This window comes from Tursiops truncatus, chromosome 15, assembly GCF_011762595.2.
Source record: "Tursiops truncatus isolate mTurTru1 chromosome 15, mTurTru1.mat.Y, whole genome shotgun sequence".
Taxonomy (NCBI): Eukaryota; Metazoa; Chordata; class Mammalia; order Artiodactyla; family Delphinidae; genus Tursiops; species Tursiops truncatus.
In genome coordinates, this window is record NC_047048.1 from 72,166,448 (window position 1) to 72,188,225 (window position 21,778).

The 21,778-nt window shown below is 45.7% G+C and overlaps 1 protein-coding gene and 1 pseudogene across 3 annotated transcripts in view; both read right to left on the reverse strand.

The window, feature by feature from the left end:
- The window catches only part of ELMO2 (engulfment and cell motility 2), a 38,541-nt gene extending 34,909 nt beyond the window's left edge, over positions 1-3,632 (reverse strand). Inside the window, exon 1 of one of the 3 annotated variants that reach the window (XM_019943990.3) lies at positions 3,532-3,631. The gene's annotated coding sequence lies outside the window, so the exon portion shown is untranslated. Of the gene's footprint in view, positions 1-3,531 lie in introns of all 3 variants that reach the window. The other 2 variants (XM_019943991.3, XM_073793054.1) reach the window with 2 other exon arrangements.
- A 7,357-nt stretch (positions 3,633-10,989) lies between these two features.
- Positions 10,990-20,447, reverse strand: LOC141276546 (methylsterol monooxygenase 1 pseudogene; annotated as a pseudogene).
- Positions 20,448-21,778: the final 1,331 nt, after the last annotated feature.

The following is a 21,778-nucleotide window of genomic DNA, read 5'->3' on the forward strand; positions in this document are numbered from 1 at the left end:
TGCCTCAGTTTCTGGAACTGAAACAGAAACTGAAGTGGAAAACACAGATGAACCAGAAGTACTGTCTGCCTTCACGGGACCGCGGCTGCCGCGGGAAGGCAGAGCCTGTGTGGGGACGGGGTGCGCGGGGCTGAGAAGCCCTGGGTTATGACTGAAACCCCGGGCTGGGGGCCCGACTCCCTCAATACTGACCCCAACCACACAGCATTGTTCTCACTGCAAAACCAGGCCAAGCCTCTCATTTTACAAATAAGGGAACTGAGGTCCAGAGAAGCTGGCAAGGCCACACCAGCAGTCAGGAACCAAAGAAGGCCTCGGCGCTCCCTTCTGGGTTAGTCCTGCCCCTGCAGCACAGGAGACCTGACTGCCCAGCTCTGCCATGAGGACAAGCCTCTTTGGACTTCAGGTCCTGATATGCATGAGGAGGTCTCGTCCAACCTTGACCTTCTAGCGAGGCAGAGTAACTTAACGAGGTAAGGAGCTTGTGTTCTGGAGTGGAACAGACCTAGGTTTGGATCCCAGTTCTAAGAATTTCCTTATCTGTTAAATGGGGATTCGAATCAACCCTACTCCATAAAGTTGCTGTGAACATTGGGTGGGATAATATACGTAAATCATTTAAGCATAATACCTGACACAGAGTAAGCAGAATTCCAACAGTGTGAACTTGAAGAAGTTGCAAAAGCACTGTAACCATGTTTCCCTGGCATAAAAGAGCCCTACCTGCCAGGCTTTAGTATACTGATGACAGAATGAGAGAACATATGTGAAGGCAATCGGGGAGGAAAATCAATATAAAATTCTTCTTCTTATTATTATTATTTTTCTCCTAGCAGAAGAACCTTGGAGAGCTTCATAGTCAGTTCCAGAGCAGTGGCCTATACAATGCCTGGCACATAACAGGTGCTCAACAAATCTTTTCTAGTGACTCAATTAAAACCAGTATGTCTAATGGGTTTACAAACTCTGGCTGCTTAAGCAGCCAGACAGGTAAGTAAATATGCCAAGCAGCATCTATGTGGGAACTGTAGCAAACTACGCAGTACCCCCCTACCCCTGCAGAGGAATCCAAATCCGCACTTGGAAACACAGTACCCAGCGTGGCCTAGACAGCCACTGCAGCCTCTGCACACCACTGTTTCCGGTTCTTCATTACAGCGCCCGGTGTCCTGCACCTCATCTAATCATTCTGTGGTCTGGTCTGGTCTTCCCAAGTACCCAATAGGCGTCCTGAAGATGAGGGCTGTGGTCTATACTCCCCAGCCACCCTAAATGGCCTAGAACAGTGCCGGCCCCACGGGAGTGGGGACCTCAACTCAGTGAGCAACTGTTGAACTGAACAGCCAGACTGTTAACTCAGGCCCTGTACAAGATGCTGCGGCCTGGGTACATTTTTCTACCCAGGTCCTGGGACCAGGCTGAGTTGGTGCTGAATGTGCTGAGCTCCGGTGACTGGATCAAGAAGCACTGGCCTTGCAGGTTTTTTCTTCAACTGCATCAAATCCACTTGTTCCTGAGCCACCTAGGCAGGTGGTACTGATGCACCCAGACACACTGTCTCTTCGTGGATGAAACCGAATATGCATATACCCACAGGTGCCATTGTTTTCTAGAAGTTTAGCCCCCACTTCCTGCACCCCCAGACTCCCCTGGCACCTCCTCGAGGCAGCATAGGGTACAGAAGGACCAAACTCCACATGAACAGATGGAGGTCCTGGTCCTCCCCTTGCCTCCTCCCCTCACAAAGTTTAGGACGGTTGCTGGCAGGCAGCATAACTTCTAGGAGCTTCATCATGTTTACTAGTAAAATGCAGACAACAATAATTATCTCAAAAGGTTAAAGGCAATTAAATGCCACAGGTATGTAAAGCTTCTAGCACTGCTCGCCCCTACGTGTGGCTACTGAGCACCTGTAATGTGTTTACCATGAGCTGAGATGGGCTCTGAGTGTAGAACACAGGCCAGATTTCAAGGGCTTAGTACACACACAGAAATGTGAAATATTAATAATGTTTTTAACATTGAGTATATGTCAAAAGAATATCATTCTGGAATCTATTAGGTTAAGTAAAATATATTACAAAACGTAATGTCGCTTGTTTCCTTTTGCTTTTTTAATGTGGCTACTAAAAATTTTGCAACTACAGATATTGCATTATCTTTCCATCGGACAGCATTATTCTGGCACAGAGCCTGGCACAGTTTTTGTGTAGGACATCAGAGACGACTCACACCTTGTTCCTCCTACCAGAGCCAAGTCCTCTATTCATTTAGTACATATTTACAGTGCCTGGCTCTGGGCAAGATGCTGGAGATACAAGGAGCAAAAGCAGACACTATCTTTTTCCTAGTGGACCTTATTATCTGGTGGGAACAGACAGACATGAATATTTTCATAAATAAATGTAAAACTGCAGCTCTTCAAGTGTCGTGAAGGAGAAGTACAGAGGGTGATGAAAGTGGGGAATTCACTGGGTGGGGGAATCGAGGACCAGGGACTCCTCCTGGGGAAGTGATACTTGAGTGGAGATTTCCAAGATAAAGGGGAGTTGACAGGAATAAGCCAGGCGGGGAAGATAAGCCCAGGGAGCAGGAAGGCTGAGGGTGAAGACCCTGAGTTGGGCCAGGGCTTGGTATGTAGAAGGAACACGAAAAGACCAGTGTGACAAGAGAATTGGGCAAGAGGGGTTAGTAGACTGAGACTAGGGAGGAGAGGTCGGTGGGATTCCATCTCCAGGGCTTGGGTGAGGATCTGGGGCTGGCCCTGCAGGAGGTGGAAGCCAGCCAGTTACAAGCAACCGAGCATCCGGCTCTGATCTGTATTTTGAAAAGATCCCTCTGACCACGGTGCGAAGCCCGCTGGGGAGCGGCGCAAGTGCCTGTGTACAGATCGGTTATGGACACTGCATCAATCCAGGTAAGAGGCGAGAGATGCCTGAACTGAGGGGGAAGCGGCGGAGATGCAAGTAGACGGTCTGGGGGGTCACTGAGCCGGCCGGATCGACGGGGCGGGGTGATGAGCAGTGTCTGTGTGTGTAGGAGGGGGTGGCGATGTCAAGGGAGACTCCGAGGCTTCGGATGGGTGCCACCCAGCCCCAAACACTCTTTGGGCTCCTATCGAGCCCTCTCCCATCTGGTCCCTCTCCCGTACCCTCCCTCCCCGCACCGTCTCGCCCCCGGGTTTCATCCTCCCACCCTCCTCCTCCCCTACCCCGCGACCCCTACCCGACCCAGCCCCCGCTCCTCTAGGCCTGGTCCGCCCTCTTCCCCACCCGTCGTCGACCCTTCTGGGTCCGGGACCCAGTGACCCTCTGGCCCGGCGGACCCACTTGGGCCGCAACCCCTCAGGGGCTTGTCGAACCTGCGCGGTGCATCCCAGGCCGGCCCTCTCCAGCCCCCCAGGCCCCTGGGCAGAAGCAGGCCGCAGCCCTCCGCCTACTTCCCGGCCCGGCCTCTCCGCCCCGCGTCCCTCGGGCCAGGGCCCTCCCTGCGGCCTGGCGCGCCCAGACCCCCGGCGCGTCCCACACTCACCAGGGAGCCGACCTAGGCCCAGCTCCCGCGCCCAGGTCTCCCAGCCGCCGCTTCACTAGCCTCCGCCGGCCCCGCCTTCTCGGGGCCCCGCCCCACGCAGGCCGACCCGGGCTCCTATTGCTCCATTTCACCGTCACGCTGAATTCTCCTTCTTCAATTGGATTGGTTGCCTGTCACTCAAAAGAGGGCGGGACCAGTTGCCGGGGCTGGGAGTGAGGAGCCGCCGGTCCCCGCCCTGCTAGCGGAGGCCTCTTAAAGACACAGGCTGTCTCCCCCGCCGCGGGCTATGGGTTTTGGAAGAATGGGATTTCTCAGCGAACGCAAGAGGCTGCATTTCTTTCCCCCCATCCCCCCATCGCTCCCCGAAACTTTTCTTTTGGCACAGCCCGTGTTCCTTGTGATAAATCAGAGGTCTTGAGGGCTCAGATGTCCTCTGGTGGCACTCAGCCCGGTGCCCAGCACGCATGTAACGCACTCAACGGTGGGATAACTGTGGTTTGGAGAACTGAGTGGGAGGTGACAGTCGTGTCAGAGGCTTTGAGCAGCCGCGGCTGCTCACCACCGAGCCGGAGCTAATTATACCGGCACCCAGGGCTGACCGTGGGCGCGGAGCAGAGGCAGAGGGGTACAGCTCAGCTGTACTGTTGGTAGGGACCCGTGGGAGGTGGTATTCGTCACTGCACCTGCAGATCGGAACAAGGCTGGGCACTGCGCCAGCGCCTCACTCGTGCCACGTCCCTTTACACTTACAGCCACTCTGATGTAGGTGTTATGTGGGTCCCCTGATCGTACAACTAGGGATGGGCAGAGCAAGAGGCCAGCCCGTGCTTGTTTGATTCTAAAGTCTATGCTCTAACCATTTTGTCTCACAGATCCTTACAACCACCCCGAGGGGTGGGTATTTTGTTGTCCGTTTTATAGATGCTCAAGGGAGAGACTCAGTAATGAAACTGATACTCAGCAAAGACACTAAATAACGACTGCCATTTAAATAGCACTTCACAGTCTGCAAAGCATCTGAGAAGCAGTTTTACATATATTGTTTCATTTGATCCTCAAAACATCTTGGAACTGAAGATGGTATTTATTAGTCCTCTTTTACTGGTGAATACAACGATGCTCACGGAGGTTGAGGCTTAGTAATAGCTAACATCACTACAGCACTTGCAGAAGTCACCAGCAAACTTTCCATAAATATCCAGATAGTGAATGCTTTTCGCCATACAGTCTCTGTCAAAACTGTTCAGCTGTGCTGTTGTAGTGTGAAAGCAGCCACAGACAATGTAAACCCATGAGGGTGACTGTGTTCCAATGCAGCTTTATTTACAAGATAAATAGGCGTTGGCCTGTGGCTGTAAGTTGCCCACCCCCAGTCTACAGTGCTTTGGTTACCAAAGCCTTTTACAGACCATTGCTTTGTGGAATCCTCACAGCAACATTGTTATTATTCATACTCTTCTTTTTAATTATTAATGAATTATTGTTGTTTTTTAAAAATAAATATATTTATTTATTTATTGGCGGCGATGGGTCTTCGTTACTGCGCGCGGGCTTTCTCTAGTTGCGGCGAGCAGGGGATACTCTTCGTTGTGGTGCACGGGCTTCTCATTGTGGTGGCTTCTCTTGCTGCGGAGCACGGGCTTCAGTAGTTGTGGCGCGCAGGCTTAGCTGCTCCATGGAATGTGGGATCTTCCTGGACCAGGGCTCGAACCCGTGTCCCCTGCATTAGCAGGCGGATTCTCCACTGTGCCACCAGGGAAGCCCGAATTATCATTGTTGATGATGTTATCATCCTCGTCATTTTACAAGGAAAATCAAAGGCTTCGCAAGGTTAAGGAGTATACCTGAGGTCAACTCAGGAACTAGAACTCAGGTCCAGCTTTCCTCATTTCCAATTTCATCTTCTGACTACAAAACTGGGTTGTGAGAAGGCATGAGAATTCCACCTTCGTCTAGCAGATCTTTTTCCTGCCCCATTGCAAGATGACAGGCCAAGTTCATTTTACCTTTCCCAGGCTCCAGGGGTAACTCCTGTAATTCCTCTCTTCGGGAACATTCTCCCACTTCTTCATGCCTTCCCCGTTTACTGCAGCCCATAAACACCTCTCCCTCCCTGAACCCCCAAGGGCTTATACCAAGCAACCTTTTATATTTTTATCACTTTTTAAAAACTTTTTATTTTACATTGGAGTATAGTTCATTAACAATGTTGTGTTAGTTTCAGGTGTACAGCAAAGTGATTCAGTTATACATATGCATGTGTCTATTCTTTTTCAAATTCTTTTCCCATTTAGGTTGTTACATAATATTGAGCAGAATTCCCTGTGCTATACAATAGGTCCTTGCTGGTTATCTATTTTAAATATAGCAGTGTGTACATGTCAATCCCAAACTCTCTAACTCTCCCCCCCACCTCTCCTGGTAACCATAAGTTCGTTCTCTAGTCTGTGAGTATGTTTCCCCAGCAGCCTTTTATTACTAAGAATAGAATCTGCTGGAAACTAGGCTCCACGTGGGCAATGACTTCCGTGGAGTCTGCTAGCTGTCCGCCAAAACCCCTTCTCCCAGCCTTGTGATGATGATAATGTGCTAGGGGATGATAGCATCACCAAATAGAAAGTACCAGTGTCCCTGAATGGAGCAGAATTGCTACCTGCTGACCTGGAACATTCTAGATCACTTCATACTCTCATGTGAAAGAGAAGTAATCCTTGTTCTTTAAGCCACTGATATTTTGGGGGGAGAGGGGGTTGAGTGAAAGCTTCCTTAAATTTTGTGCCCTGGTTATCTCACTTGCTTCACCCTAGTCCTGGCCCTGCTCAGTACACATTTATCCAAGGAATAAATCATTCACTTTAGCTTTACAATACTTTGTCTCTTTCCCCCCCTGATTTGCCAGTGCAGGTTCTTTAATTGCAAGTTTCAGGAACCAACTCTGGCTAATTTTAGCAGAAAAGGAGTATATTGGCAGGCTAGTAGCTAATTCACAGAGGTGACAGGAAGCTGGAGGACTAGGCTTAGAAAAGGCTGGAGATGCTTTGGGCGTTTAGGTAAGCAAAATGCATTAGTTCCATTCTTTTCTCCCCTTTCTTTTTTATTTTATTTTATTTTTTAACATCTTTATTGGAGTATAATTGCTTTACAATGGTGTGTTAGTTTCTGCTTTATAACAAAGTGAATCAGTTATACATATACATATGTTCCCATATCTCTTCCCTCTTGTGTCTCCCTCCCTCCCACCCTCCCTATCCCACCCCTCCAGGCGGTCACAAAGCACCGAGCTGATGTCCCTGTGCTATGCGGCTGCTTCCCACTAGCTAGCTACCTTACATTTGGTAGTGTATATATGTCCATGCCTCTCTCTTGCTTTGTCACAGCTTACCCTTCCCCCTCCCCATATCCTCAAGTCCATTCTCTAGTAGGTCTGTGTCTTTATTCCTGTCTTACTCCTAGGTTCTTCATGACATTTTTTCCCCTTAAATTCCATATATATGTGTTAGCATACGGTATTTGTCTTTCTCTTTCTGACTTACTTCACTCTGTATGACAGACTCTAGGTCTATCCACCTCATTACAAATAGCTCAATTTCGTTTCTTTTTATAGCTGAGTAATATTCCATTGTATATACGTGCCACACCATCTTTATCCATTCATCCGATGATGGACACTTAGGTTGTTTCCATCTCCGGGCTATTGTAAATAGAGCTGCAATGAACATTTTGGTACATGACTCTTTTTGAATTATGGTTTTCTCAGGGTATATGCCCAGTAGTGGGATTGCTGGGTCATATGGTAGTTCTACTTGTAGTTTTTTAAGGAACCTCCATACTGTTCTCCACAGTGGCTGTATCAATTTACATTCGCACCAACAGTGCAAGAGGGTTTCCTTTTCTCCACACCCTCTCCAGCATTTATTGTTTCTAGATTTTTTGATGATGACCATTCTGACTGGTGTGAGAGGATATCTCATTGTAGTTTTGATTTGCATTTCTCTCATGATTAATGGTGTTGAGCATTCTTTCATGTGTTTGTTGACAGTCTGTATATCTTCTTTGGAGAAATGTCTATTTAGGTCTTCTGCCCGTTTTTGGATTGGGTTTTTTCTCCCCTTTCTTGATCAGACCTTTTTTTTTTTTTTTTGCAGTACGCGGGCCTCTCACTGTTGTGGCCTCTCCCGTTGTGGAGCACAGGCTCCGGACACGCAGGCTCAGCAGCCATGACTCACGGGCACAGCCGCTCTGCGGCACGTGGGATCCTCCCGGACCGGGGCACGAACCCATGTCCCCTGCATCGGCAGGCGGACTCTCAACCACTGCGCCACCAGGGAAGCCCATCAGATCAGACCTTTCTTTGATCAGAGTCAGGGTCCCTGGAGCAAGAGTCCGGTGGCTGAGCTCAGGTAACATGCCCTCCCCTTAGCTAAGGAAGGCAGGCGCCCAGACTGACAGCTCCACCAAGACTACTACACAAAACAAGAATTCCAGATCCCTCCACCTCCACTCCCAGCTGCTACCCCTGGGCAACTGAGGCCAGATGCCCTGTTTTCAGGCTGAGATCAGCTAAGAGATGTACCTGAAGCTGAATGTTATCATTATACGAATCCAGCACAGTGTATGGCAGCTGGTGTGGCAAAATAGTTATGATCCCTCGGCCTTGTAAGTATACAGAGCCCTTTGTAACTGTTGGACTGCTCTTCGCAGGCCCCTAAGACCGAAGAAAGAGTCCGGAGACAGAGACAGAGACATCAGTGGCTTATTGGGCAGGGGTCTCTTACACAAAGGGTTCCAGAGTGACACCCCACTGTGTGTGGTAGATGGTGGGCAAGACATGGCAGCAGTCTCCCTTTGCAACCTGGGGGAGAAGGAGGGTACTGTTTATAGGGGGAATTGGCACATCAGTTACCAGGGACTAATTAAGCCCTATAATTAAGAGAATTGGATAGTCATGTGAGTGAAGCAGGACCTGGTTGAGCAGGGGATGTAGAGAGAGCAAGAAAACAGCCATCCTGAATGGCCTAACCATACAGTTACTTACCAGCTGTGCGTTCTTGGGTAAGTTACTAGATCTCTCTGAGGCTCAGTCTCCTCATCTGTACAATGGGGATAATAACAGTACCAACCCTGATGGATTGTCATGAGAATTAAATGAGATACAGTAAATGTCCAATACCTAGCAGGGTGCCAGGCACATAATAAGTGCTCAATAAATTGTATGTACTTTTAATAATTACAGCAGGCCTTCAATAACTATTCATTGTATTTTCTTAGTTCCTCTAAAACCACATCTGAAACTGGAGCATATCAAAATACTTCTCCCAGTTCTCCAATCCTTTGACTTCCACATTTGTGTAGTCTGCCCTTTGTGGCTTCACTTCCCCCCTTACCCAGCTCACTGCCTTACCCTGTTCTTCACTATCATCATGCCCTTGTGTTCACCCTCAACTCCCGTGCCCCCTTCTCTCTCCATCTACTCACCTGCAGAATCCCAACTCTGCTTAAGCCTAAATCACCACATGTCACACCTGTGCTCAGCAATTAACTGGGGCCAGAGGAAAATACAGACCCTCAAATGGGTCCTCCCCATCATGGGGAAATCCCTGGCCAATTCACTCTCACTCACCCAGAGGCTATCTCGAATCTTCTCTCTTCTGCCCTCAACTCCTTACTCTTAACTGATGACCTTCTTATCTCGCTGACAAAAAAAGAAAAAAAGAAAAAAGAAAAGAAGGAAAGAATAAAGAAGGGAAAAGAAACAATAAGAAGAAAACAATCTCATCTTCTCATTGCAAATCCACCAATCTACCTGCATCAGAGCCTGAGTGTTCTGCGTCTCCTCCTGTTACAAATGCACCTTCTCTGATCCTCCGTAAGGGCAATCCTATAGGTGCAGGTGTATTTCATCCCCTCTCCCCTACAAATCGATGCCTTGGTTATTCCTATCAGCATCCACCTATGCCGTACTGTGGTCCATCTTTAGAGTGCTGGGGGGCTTAGACAATATTGTCGCCATCATCTAAAAGACTTCAGATGGTCTGGCACTTGACTACTTTCCACGCTCCCGTAGCTCACTCTGCTTGAGTCTTACAGCTCTAATTTCCCATAGCTCACTCTGCTTGAGTCTTACAGCTCTAATTTCCCATTCCTTGAACACAGTTTCTTCCCACCTCTGTGCCTTTGCACTTGCTGTTCCCTCTCCTGGAATGCTCTTTCCCCAATCATCACATGGCTTACTCTTCACTTTATTCAATAGGTCATGGTCTAATACCTCTTTAGGCAAGTCTTCCCTGACCACCCTATCTTCTCTGATCCAGCCCCTCCAACCCCACTCTGTTTCCTTATCCTGCTCCAGTCTCCTTTATTGCACTTGATGTCATATGACTACTTTGTTTTCTGACTTCCACGTTACTTATAGACTCCATGACAGCAGGGATGCTGATAGTCGTGTCCCTGGCTATATTCCCAGCACCTAGAGCGTATCTAGTACACAGTACATGGTCAAGATCTTATGTATTGCACCATCAAATAAACAAAAAGACACCATGGATAACTGGTCTCCATGAACTTGACTCATGCTGTGGTTGAATCTTCCTAAACACTCATAAGTTAAGCATGTCCCTTCTCACAAACAATTATTGTTGAAATACAATTCCTGCCACCATATCAGAAGGATTTCTGATATGGTGGCTCATAAAAATCGAAACCTACATTTATCTGCTAAAAGAAATAGAACCCATATTTATTATGGGTCTACTATGTGCCAAGACTTATGTTGGGGACTGTTACATACATGATCTCATTTAAAACTGCGAAATTTAGGGACTTCCCTGGTGGCACAGTGGTTAAGAATCTGCCTGCCAATGCAGGGGACACAGGTTCGAGCCCTGGTGCAGGAAGATCCCACATGCCGCGGAGCAACTAAGCCCGTGAGCCACAACTACTGAAGCCCGTGTGCCTGGAGGCCGTGCTCCGCAACAAGAGAAGCCACCGCAATGAGAAGCCCATGCACCGCAATGAAGAGTAGTCCACTTGCTGCAACTAGAGAAAGCCCGTGTGCAGCAGCGAAGACCCAATGCAGCCAAAAATAAATACATAAATAAATTTATTAAAAAAATACAAACTGCCAATTTTCAATGGAGCTCTAGGGTGTCCTTTTATTTATTATGATTTTTATTTCATTTTTGGCTGCATTGGGTCTTCGTTGCAGTGTGCAGGCTTTTCTCTTGTTGCGGCAAGCAGGGCCTGCTCTTCGTTGCAGTGCACAGGCTTCTCATTGTGGTGGCTTCTCTTGTTGCGGAGCACGGGTTCCAGGCACACGGGCTTCAGTAGTTGTGGCACACAGCCTCAGTAGTTGTGGCTCGCAGGCTCTAGAGTGCAGGCTCAGTAGTTGTGGTACACGGGCTTAGTTGCTCCACAGCATGTGGGATCTTCCCGGACCAGGGATCGAACCTGTGTCCCCTATATTGGCAGGTGGATTCTTAGCTACTGCACCACCAAGGAAGCCCCAGGGTGCCCATTTTACAGATGAGGAAGACTGAGGTTTAGAGATGCAAAGAAACTTGGCACACAGCCTGTTTTGTACCCAAGTCAGTCTTACCTCGCAGTACATGACCTTCTCTTTATACTCATCACTGAAAACAATACACCTGGGCGTTTCACTCTTTTCGTCAAACACTTGTTAGGCCGGGATTACATATGAGACTTTGCGCTAAGGTCTTTACATGATTTATCTCCTTCGATCCTCACATTCCTATGAGGTACATACTCTTATTACCTTTATTATACAAATGAAGAAACTGAGGCACCGAGAGTTAGCCATTTGCCCAGGGTTATTTGGTGGAGGGGTGAAGCCAATATTAAAATCCAATTCTAATTTCAAGACCTGGGTCTCTCCTGCAACATTGCGCTGTCTCCCTTAAGACATCTCTCTGCCTCAGAAAGAGAAGAAAAAAGACTAAACCAGGCGACTAAAGCATCATTAAGAGAAGTCATGGTGACTTGGTTCTTTCAGTGGGAAGCAAAGGGCAGGAGGCAGACAGCAAGTCTAGCTTCAGCTCTTGCAGGTTGGGGGTTCACATAAGGGACTTAATTTGCGAAGATCGTTCCTCCAGGAACTGGGGGCTTACCTTATATGTGTGTGAGCGGAAGCGGAGCAGGGCGTGGGAGGTGGAGACCTTGGTGAGCTGTCAGCTGTCAGCCCCGGCAGGGACCTGCTCCAGCCACTTGTGTGAGCCCGGAGCCCTCTGCTGGCGTAGGAAATCATCTACCAGCATCCGTATCTCCGTGTGTGTGCGCGCGCGCGGGCGCGTGTTGCGGCAGGGCATCAGGGGACCGTATTCAGTGTATTCAGTGAGATTTGCAAAATGGCTAGCACACCTAGTAAACAGAACTAATAGCTACCACTTACCAATATAGCATTAGGGTAGGGACAGGCACTGTTTCAAGGATTTTACATTAATTTTATTTACTCTTAGGGACTTTTACATACTGCATTTAATTGAACCTTCACCCCAACCCGCTGGAGTCAGAATTATTATTATTATTACTCCCATTTTTCACAAAAGGAAACTGAAGCACAGACAGGTTAAGTCATTTGCTCTATGGCTCTTAAGTGGCAGATCTGGGGCTTGAACAAGTGGACTCTAACCTTGGCGTCCATGCCCTGGAAACCACCAAATGGCCATCCTTTAGATCCGGAGCGCCCTGCCCACCCCCCGCCCCGGCAAGTACCCTGTAAATGGCTTCACTGAGAGAGGACACACAGCAATGGCTCAATAATTTCTTAGAAAATGGCAAGCATACTAGGATTTGGTGGTGAATCTGCTGCTTTCTGGACTCAAGCGGGGGCGGGGAAGGGGGCGGGGGACTGCTCTTACAGCCCACTGCATCCCTCCAAACCGGAGATGAGCCCCTGGCCAACGCGAAGCTGGGCTCCCTGGATCTAATTCTCCAGCGGGAAGATCTTAGTTACAACAGAAGCAGAGCATCCTAAATAATAATGTGAAATACTTAGCAGCCAGTGAGGCATGACTACTGACAGATCAGAACAGACAGCTGCTGGAGAAGATTCCTAGAGGGTTTCTCTGCCCCTTCCAGGGCCGCTTTGCTTTAACCCTTTAGTTACTGGAATGTGGGGCGGTGAAGGGGTTAGAGGTGGCAGGAGAGGTCAGGGCTGCTGGGGGAGTGGAGAAAACGCTCAGGGGTTTGAGGCGTCTACTATTTACCAGCTAATAATGCGTGAGAATTTCACTACTTTGACGATTGCTGTGGCTATGCAGGCTGAGTATTGCCATGTTTACCGTGGGTCCTCAGGCAGTTTGCTTGACCTCTCTGAAATGTATTATCCTCATCTGTAAAATAGGGATAATACTAGAAATTGATTCGTGGGGCTGGTGAGGGAGTTATATGAGGTAAAACCAAGTAAAGTTTCTGCTTGTAGCTCTGAGTAGGCGTTCAGTCATTGGGGGTTGTTATTAATGGCCAAACAGATGTGGGGTGTGTGTGTGTGTGTTGGGTGTGGGGGGAGAGTGAGGTAGCCTTGCTGACCCAGGGCCCCTTTGACTCATCATCCCTTGTCTTCATCCCTCTAATTGTAAGCCCAGCCCTAGAGATCAGAGCCTTGGTGTGGGGTGAGGGTTCCTGTATTGGCCGATGCTTCCTTTGCTCCCTAAACTCCTCCATGAGTGTTATTGAACTGGCCTGGTTTGTCTGGAGCAGGTGCCTGTTTCTTGAGAAGCTGAGGTGGCCATGGTAGAAGAAATGAAGACCCACTCTTGGGACTTCCCTAGAGGTTCAGTGGTTAAGACTCCATGCTTCCACTACAGAGGTCGCAGCTTTGATCCCTGGTCGGGGAGCTAAGATCCCACATGCCATGGCCAGAAAATTAATCTTGCTAGAGGGCCTGGCCGTGGAGGTCTGGCTAGGGGAGGAGACCATGTGGAGGGGCTCCTGTTTATTGTAGGAAGACTCCCCTACTTGAGAGTTTATCTGTTCTTTCCGCAAATATTTGCTGAGTGCTTGGTGTACGCCAGCCACTGGTTGTATAGTGGTGAGCAAAACAAACGCAGTCTCTGCCCTCAGAGCATTCATAGCCCTGCAGGGGAGATAGACAGCAAACAAACAAGCAAATAACTAACTAAATTAATTAATTAATTTAAAAATGTGTTATTATAAACAGGGATAAATGTTATAGGAGAATGAGTAGGCTCATTTCCCCACATTTCAGCAACCAAAGCAGAAGGACTGCACAGTCATGGAGGTCCTCTCTGAGGAGGTGATGATTATATTGAGACTTGATGGATGAATAGGAGTTTTCCAGGTGAAGGGTGAAGGGGAGAGTGTTCCAGGCAGAAGGGCCAGCAATGTGGGAAGACCTGGAGGTAGGAGAGATCCTGACTTGAACTGGGTCGTTAGATCAAACAAAGGGAAGAGAAGGGCAGGGAGAAGCCAGCTAATGCAGGTCTTGTCAGCTCTGCTGTGGAGAGTTTCAGTTTTGTTCTACGTGCAACAGGAATCCATGAGAGGGTTGGAAGCAGGGGAATGACACGATCCAACTTGAGTTTTGCAAAAAGATCTCTTGGTTGCTGTGATCAGATTGTGTTGAGAATGGCTGGTAGGATTCAAAGATGGAAGCAGGAGGACCAAATGGGATGTGAATATTAAAAAGCCTGTGCACTCCTAGGAAAAGACTGATTTTTCTATAGTCCTAGTAATAAATAAACAAGAGAACTGGTCTTAAACCTGTCTAACAGGTCAAGGGCAACTCATGTCACTGATCCTGCCTCTGAAACCAACCAATCAGTGACAGTCTGTGCTTTGAAAACCAGCTAATCTGCAGTGGATTCACTGAAAGGAACATGCTTCTGAGGCTGGCATCACCCCACTCCCGCTTTTGGAACCAATGTAATCCCGAAGCAAACTCTTCCCCAAACCTATGTAAGATTAACCGTTTGCTTTGCTCATGAGGCTATGCTGAGCAGCCATGTGCTCCTGTACATAAGGAAGCACTAAATCTACCTGGTCGCCATCCTGAGTCGTGGTCTCATCCTCCAACAGAGCTCCTTACAGTCATCCAGGCTACGGATGACGATGGTTTGTCCTCTTGTCACTGCTGAGGATGTCCTGCTGGGGTCTGTGCTGCTGGCTCTCGCTGGTCCAGTCTTCAATGGCTGACCAATCCTCTTCTGAAGTTCACCCACTTCCATTGGAGATTTTATGTCTTCATTTAGGTGTACGGTCACATCTTGGCCTAGGGGATGGTCTACCCCTTCCAGGCTATGTATGAGTCAGGGTCTATCTGGTCAGGAGTTAGAAACCACACCAGTTATTTCAAAAAGATCAATTAATATAAAGCATTATTAACTAGGTATAAAGTTGTTAAGAAGAAAACTAAAAAAGGATCAAAAGGACTCGATGTTGCCACAGAGGCAGTGACTGCAGGAAGCATCTACCACCTCTAAGGCTCAAGGAACAAAGGAAACACATTGGCGTTATTAAAACTTAGACGTGGTTTCAGAAACCTCTGAGGAGGGGTTCCTGGCCAGCTTGTGCTGGTGTCTGAGCTCAGAGGAGGGGCTATGAGTGTGGGATGCAGACCTTTGACGACGGGGTGCTGCACAGCAGGTGCTGGTGTCTGCAGGGGCATAAGAAGCCTTCTGATAGTGTTTAAAAACCTGCAAACTGGATTCAACCGGTGTCACAGGAAGAAATGGCCACTGCCAAGGTCATTGAGTGATGCTGGAGTGGTGCTCCCAGGAATCCCACGAAAGAAGATGGGAGGGCTTCCCTGGTGGCGCAGTGGTTAAGAATCTGCCTGCCAATGCAGGGGACACAGGTTCAAGCCCTGGTCCGGGAAGATCCCATGTGCCACGGAGCAACTAAGCCCGTGCACCACAACTACTGAGCCTGCGTGCTAGAGCCTGTGAGCCACAACTACTGAAGCCCGCGTGCCCAGAGCCCGTGCTCCGCAACTAGAGTAGCCACCACCATCCACAACTAGAGAAAGCCCGCGCACAGCAACGAAGACCCAACGCGGCCAAAAATAAATAAATAAAATAAATTTTTTTTAAAATGGGGAAGGGCTTCCCTGGTGGCACAGTGGTTGAGAGTCTGCCTGCCGATGCAGGGGACGCGGGTTCTTGCCCCGGTCCGGGAATATCCCACATGCCGCGGAGCATAGAATGTCACCTATTAAGTTATCAAGCTATTGTCTCTCAGCTGAAACCCACCTCTCCACACGCCGCTTTGTGGTGCTGGCACTGGGATTCTGAGAACTGCACTGCGGCTTTGCCAGCAGCCCCCTTCTAGTCTCTGCTAAGGGGAAGGGGGAGTACTCACAGGAGCTGCAAGCCTGGAAGAGGAAAAGGACCTGGTCTTCCCTTTTTTTTTTTTTTTTTTTTTTTGCTGTACGCGGGCCTCTCACTGTTGTGGCCTCTCCCGTTGCGGAGCACAGGCTCCAGACGCGCAGGCTCAGCGGCCATGGCTCACGGGCCCAGCCGCTCCGCGGCATGTGGGATCTTCCCGGACCGGGGCACGAACCCGTGTCCCCTGCATCGGCAGGCGGACTCTCAACCACTGCGCCACCAGGGAAGCCCCAGAGCATCCATTTCTTGAGTCAGAAAGAACCCCATCTGTCTGACTGCTGAGCGCAGAAGCCTAAACCACTGCCTTGTGAATTTCTTCAGGTTTATCATCCTATAAAACGGGGATAATGACATCTGCCTTTCAGGGTGGTGGTGAGGGTTAACTGGCTTCACATATTAAATAAAAACATAAAAAGCCATTTTGGGAGACAGATGCTGGGCAGATTCCCACTCCCACTCACCAGCCTGCCAATTTGTAGTTCAAGTTCGTGCCTCGGCAAAGTTACAAAGCAGTCCGTGTCGTGGATCTGGGCGTGGGAGAGGTGGCGGTGTTCTCACCTGGTTGAAACCAAGAATGTAAAATCCTTGAATGCCACTGTCTCAGCAAATATTAACAGGGATAATAATAATAATGGTAACATGCTTCCATTTAATGAGGGCCTACTATATATGTGCCAGGTATATTACATTTATTATTCTGCTTTGTATATTCATCCAACAAGTATTTAGCTCACTACATACCAGGCATCGTGTTATGTTAACTCTAATCATCACAATGAAATGGAGTGGTAGGTATTATTATTCCTGGTTAACAGGTGATGAAACAGAGTTAAGAAAGCAAATAGAACCAGACTATAGGAAAAGTATCATGAAAAGCTTGGTCACATGAGAGAGCTTATCACATCAATGTTTTTCAAAAGCACCCCAAAGTTTTGTAAATGAAAAAGTTTTTTCTTTTTAAAATAAAACTAATAATTCTTTTAAAAATAAAAATCTCAATAGATGGGTTGAAGGGCAAAATAGTTTGAAGAGTTAGTTAGTAAACCAGAAGATCAAGCTAAGGAAGTCTCCCAAAATGCAGTGCAAAAGAAGAAATACATGGGAAGTATGAACAAAGTATTAAGAAAGAGATGCACAAGTTCACTGTCTGCTTAACGTGAGTTACAGAATGAGAGAAGAAAGTGAAGGAAGGAGAGAATCCCTGAAGCAAGGCAATAATTCAAGCCATTTTCTTAAAACTTAAATACATGAGCTCTTATATTGAGAGGACCTAGTTTAGGTCCTCTCCAGTTCACAGGAATAGTGTCCTGTAATTTATAAGAAGACTGTAAAAGGCCTACAACTAATTACATCATGATGAAATTTCAGGACACCAAGGATAAAAAGGAAGTGAAATAAAATTATCTAGGGTGGAATGAGAATACAATAATCAGCCTTCTCATTTGCAACTTTGTAAGCAAGAAAACAACAGAATGATATCTCCAAATTTCTCTGGCCAAATACTTGTGAATTTAGGAATCTTTACCCAACCAAGCTATCAAGCAAACGTAAGAGCATCATAAAGACATTTTAAGACACAAGCAGACTAAAAAAGTTTGCAACTCACAGTCCATACAGAATAGCATTTCTCAACAGGGTCCTGCTGGCATTTTGGGTGGAACAATTGTTCATCATGTAAGACGGATCCCCACGCTGCCGGTTGCTTAGTGTCTTTCACTGCCGTCTACTAAATGCCAGTAGCATTCCTCCTCCATCACTATGACAATGCAAAACACCCCCACATTGGGAAGGGGTGCAGGATAGCCTCTGGTTGAGAGCCCACTGGTGTAGAAGATATACTCCAACAAAGAGAAAATAAATTTAGGAAGAAAATGTGTGATATAAGAAGCACAGGTAAGCAAGGAAACCAGAAAGGTTTATTTATTTATTTATTTAATCAAACAAAATCATTTGTTTTAATAGCTCCAAGTGCAAATACAGCAAGTCAGTACACAAAGTTTCAAGATACAGCTTTAAGTATAATGAAAACTTGATGTGCAAAAATGAAAGGGTACGTAGCAGAAATAAAGCCCAGTGTTTAAAAAATTCAAGTAACCTGAAAACCTTTAGACTAAAATAGTCTTTCATCAATTCAGAAATGCCTTAATTTATAGATAAGAGTAGTACATTGTAATCAAAAAGGACTTCTCAAAGAAAGAGAATCACCCCAAACTGGTCAGCTCCAGATAAGAGTAGAAATTCCCAGTGCTGGCTGTTTCAGAGTTAGCACTCCCTCACACTGTACAGATTGGTGTGGTTCAACCCATGGCATTTGATCTTTAAGCAAATTCCAAAAAAGTGTTTAAAGTTCAATGCTACTAAGAGTTCTTGAAATGGCCACTATATATTTAAAAGATTTGAAGAGGGCTTCCCTGGTGGCACAGTGGTTAAGAATCCGCCTGCCAGTGCAGGGGACACGGGTTCGAGCCCTGGTCTGGGAAGATCCCACAAGCCACGGAGCAACTAAGCCTGTGCACCACAACTACTGAGCCTGCGCTCTAGAGCCCGCGAGCCACAACTACTGAGCCCATGTGTTACAACTATTGAAACCCGCACGCCTAGAGCCCATGCTCCAAAACAAAGAGAAGTCACCACAATGAGAAACCCGCGCACCACAATGAAGAGTAGACCCCGCTCACTGCAACTAGAGAAAGCCCGCTCGCTCAGCAACGAAGACCCAATGCAGCCAAAAATAAATAAATAAAAGTAAATTTAAAAAATAAAATAAAATAAAATAAAATAAAAGGTTTGAAGACCAATTTCAGCTTCAGGCCTATAGTACAACTTGGGGAAAAGACCTACATTAATACTCCTTCCATTACTTAAATCCTTTTTGTGAGGTTAGCAACATGGCCTTTAAAGCTTCCTCAGAGAAACTGTACTTAAACATATAAAAGTTCCCACTAGGAAGATAATTAAAAGTTGTTAATGTATTTTTTATCACTTAGCAACCAAGACATGTTTATTTCCACTCCCCAGAAGCAATGTTAGCTACTAACTTCAATTCAGGAAATGTGTATCTTCAGGAAGGTTTATGTGAGATGTTTATTCAGTCTTTTTCTCAACCTTCATCTTCTCATTGTAGGCAGTAAATTGAGAGTCTGTTCCAAAAAGTCTATCCCACCATGTAAATGTCGAAACATAGTTTCCAATGAAGTTCATGTGGTGGAAATCCTGACTGCTGAGAACCAGCATAGAAAGGAATGAGACTTAAAGGGTTGAGAGGAATGTCATAACCACTGTGGACATCAACAGTTTCTATCAAACTAATGGTCACCCAGGCCCAAGGAAGAAGAACATGATCACATAAAAGCATGATTCCAATGAAAAAATCCAGTTCCAAGAATTAGGGTTTCCAGAGGATGTACGTATACAGCTTCCATTCCAAATGGAGCCTGAAACTCATGATGAATTTTTTATGAATTTTTATGAATTTTATGAATATGATTATATAGTGTTTTGTGGTGTAAGAGCCTATGCAGGAAGTAGTGCCATGTATCCTCAATCACTGCACAGCCAAACCATCTTGCCAAAAGCATGTACCATCTTGGCATTGTTTGCCAATCATAAGGAGTATTGAAATACTCTGTAGAATAATAGGTTCCACAAATCAAAGGAAGCTGGATACAAAAGTGATTAAAGAGAAGTACTTTAAAACATTTCCATTGATTTCCCAACGTTTCTGGTTTATCCTTTTGAATTTTGTACTTTTTCATGTAAGGTATAAATTGAAACAAAAATGCAGGTAAACAGAACAAGAAACAAAGGACCTCATGAACTATGAGGCATCCCCATGTTGCCATCTGGAACTTTGTATAATTATTCAACATATAGTTCCAAGCATTTTTAAATGGTTCCTGCAGAGGATTCTCAGGTAAAAGTGACTCCACAGCCAAGGATGCTGAACTAAAGATGCTGATACTTTCATTTGTTGCCATTTTTCAAATCTCTGCAGACATCCTTATAATTCTGCGCACCGCTGGGAAAGGTTTATTTTTAAGTTTAAATAAATATCTTTACTTATAATAATTAACTAAAAGCTAAGATGATAACATGGGGTTGAGAGGTATGAAATCTGGGAAGGAGGTAGGAGAGAAAAGTAAAAGCATGCTAAGATTCTCATTTTATTTAGTGGGAAGATACAGATGTTAATTAACTCTAGATGTCGATTAAGAATATGCTTAACTATGTGCGTCAAAGATATAAAGATAATAGGAACAGAATATACATTTTCCAAATCATCAGAAGAAAAATTGAGGACAAACAAAATGCTATCAACTAACCAAAAAGCAGGGGTGAAAGAGAAGCATGAAAACAGCATATGCAATAGAAAATCCATGGTAAATTGGTAGAACATGTGCAAATATATCAATAACCATAATAAATGTAAATCTATTACATTCACCGTTAAAAGACAAAGACTCTTGAGTTTAAAAAGTCAAACTGTGTGATGTTTTATAAGAGACAGCAAAAACAGGGCAATATAGAAAAACTGAAAATACTGAGATGGAAAAAGGTATTCCAGGCAAATGCCAGCAAAGGGAAAGCACCAATTTTAGCATTAGGTAAAATAGATTTCAAGGCAAAAATATCCAGTATGATTTGAAAAGACAAAAATAGATTTTGATGAAATATTTAATCTACCAATAAGTTTAGTCTTTGTGCTTATATGTGCCTAGTAACATAGAATTGAGATATATAATACTAAACCTGATAGAATTACAAGAAAAAACAACAAATCCACAGTTTTGTGAGAAACTTTAACTTACCTGTTAGAAATCCACAGAACGAGTAGTCAAAAAATCAAGTAAGGTGTTACCGTGATTAACAAGATGTATACAATAGATTTATATGGAGATACGTTTTCCCTGTTCACACACGCGTGATAACTTTTACAAAAATTGTCCTTATTTGAAATAATAGTTTTTTCCTTTTAACCCCCCTTCTCACTTTTCTCCTATTCTCATATTTTCTTTCCTCCCTTCCTATTTGTCTCTCCATCTGTACCATCTGCTTTTCCTCCTCCCAGGTAGCCTTGCTAGCAGATGTATTATATTCCTCTATATTTTTTCATGCTCATAAACTCAGATGCAAATGTATATACCTATGTAGATTTCTGTCCGTATCTCTTACAGAAATCGAACCACAGTTTATAGTACATTTCTCTGCATCTTGCAGAGATGAAAGATAAAAGTTCCCTCAAGTCACTAGATAGAGGTTTAAGAAATTCTTTTTTAATGGCTGTGCGACATGTCATGATATAAATGTACCACAAAGTATTCAACTATTCTTCTGAGTAGACACTTTGTTTTTAGGGTTTTATTGCAATCATGTTGATGGTTGATGTGAATAACCACAGCTACATATATTCTGGTGCTTTGATTTCAATGGGATGGATTCCTGGGCATGAGATTGCTGGGTCAAAGAGTATGTGGAGTTGTTTTACTTTGATATACATTTTGCCAGATTGCTCTCCAACAAGGTCATCGCTACTGGAATGTGGTGAAGAGAGTCCCTTCCCAGCTTGTAGTAGATGTTATCATGCTCCCGATTGATTTGCTAGTGTGATGTGAGTAAAGTGATATCTCATTGTTATGTAATTTGCATTTCCCTGACTCCTAGGGAAGTTGAACATCTTTTTAGGTTTATTCACCATTTGGATTTGTTCTTCTATGAATAGTCTAGTGATAGTGTCTAGCCAGTTTAATGCTGATACTAATCTGCAGATGCTCTTTGTATATATAGATATTAACCCTTTATCTGTCATCTGCATTGCAGATGGGTCACAAGATCTGATTGAGGGCTAAGTAGGTATAGTGTTACAGGTGTTCTAAGATTTTAATGGTTTG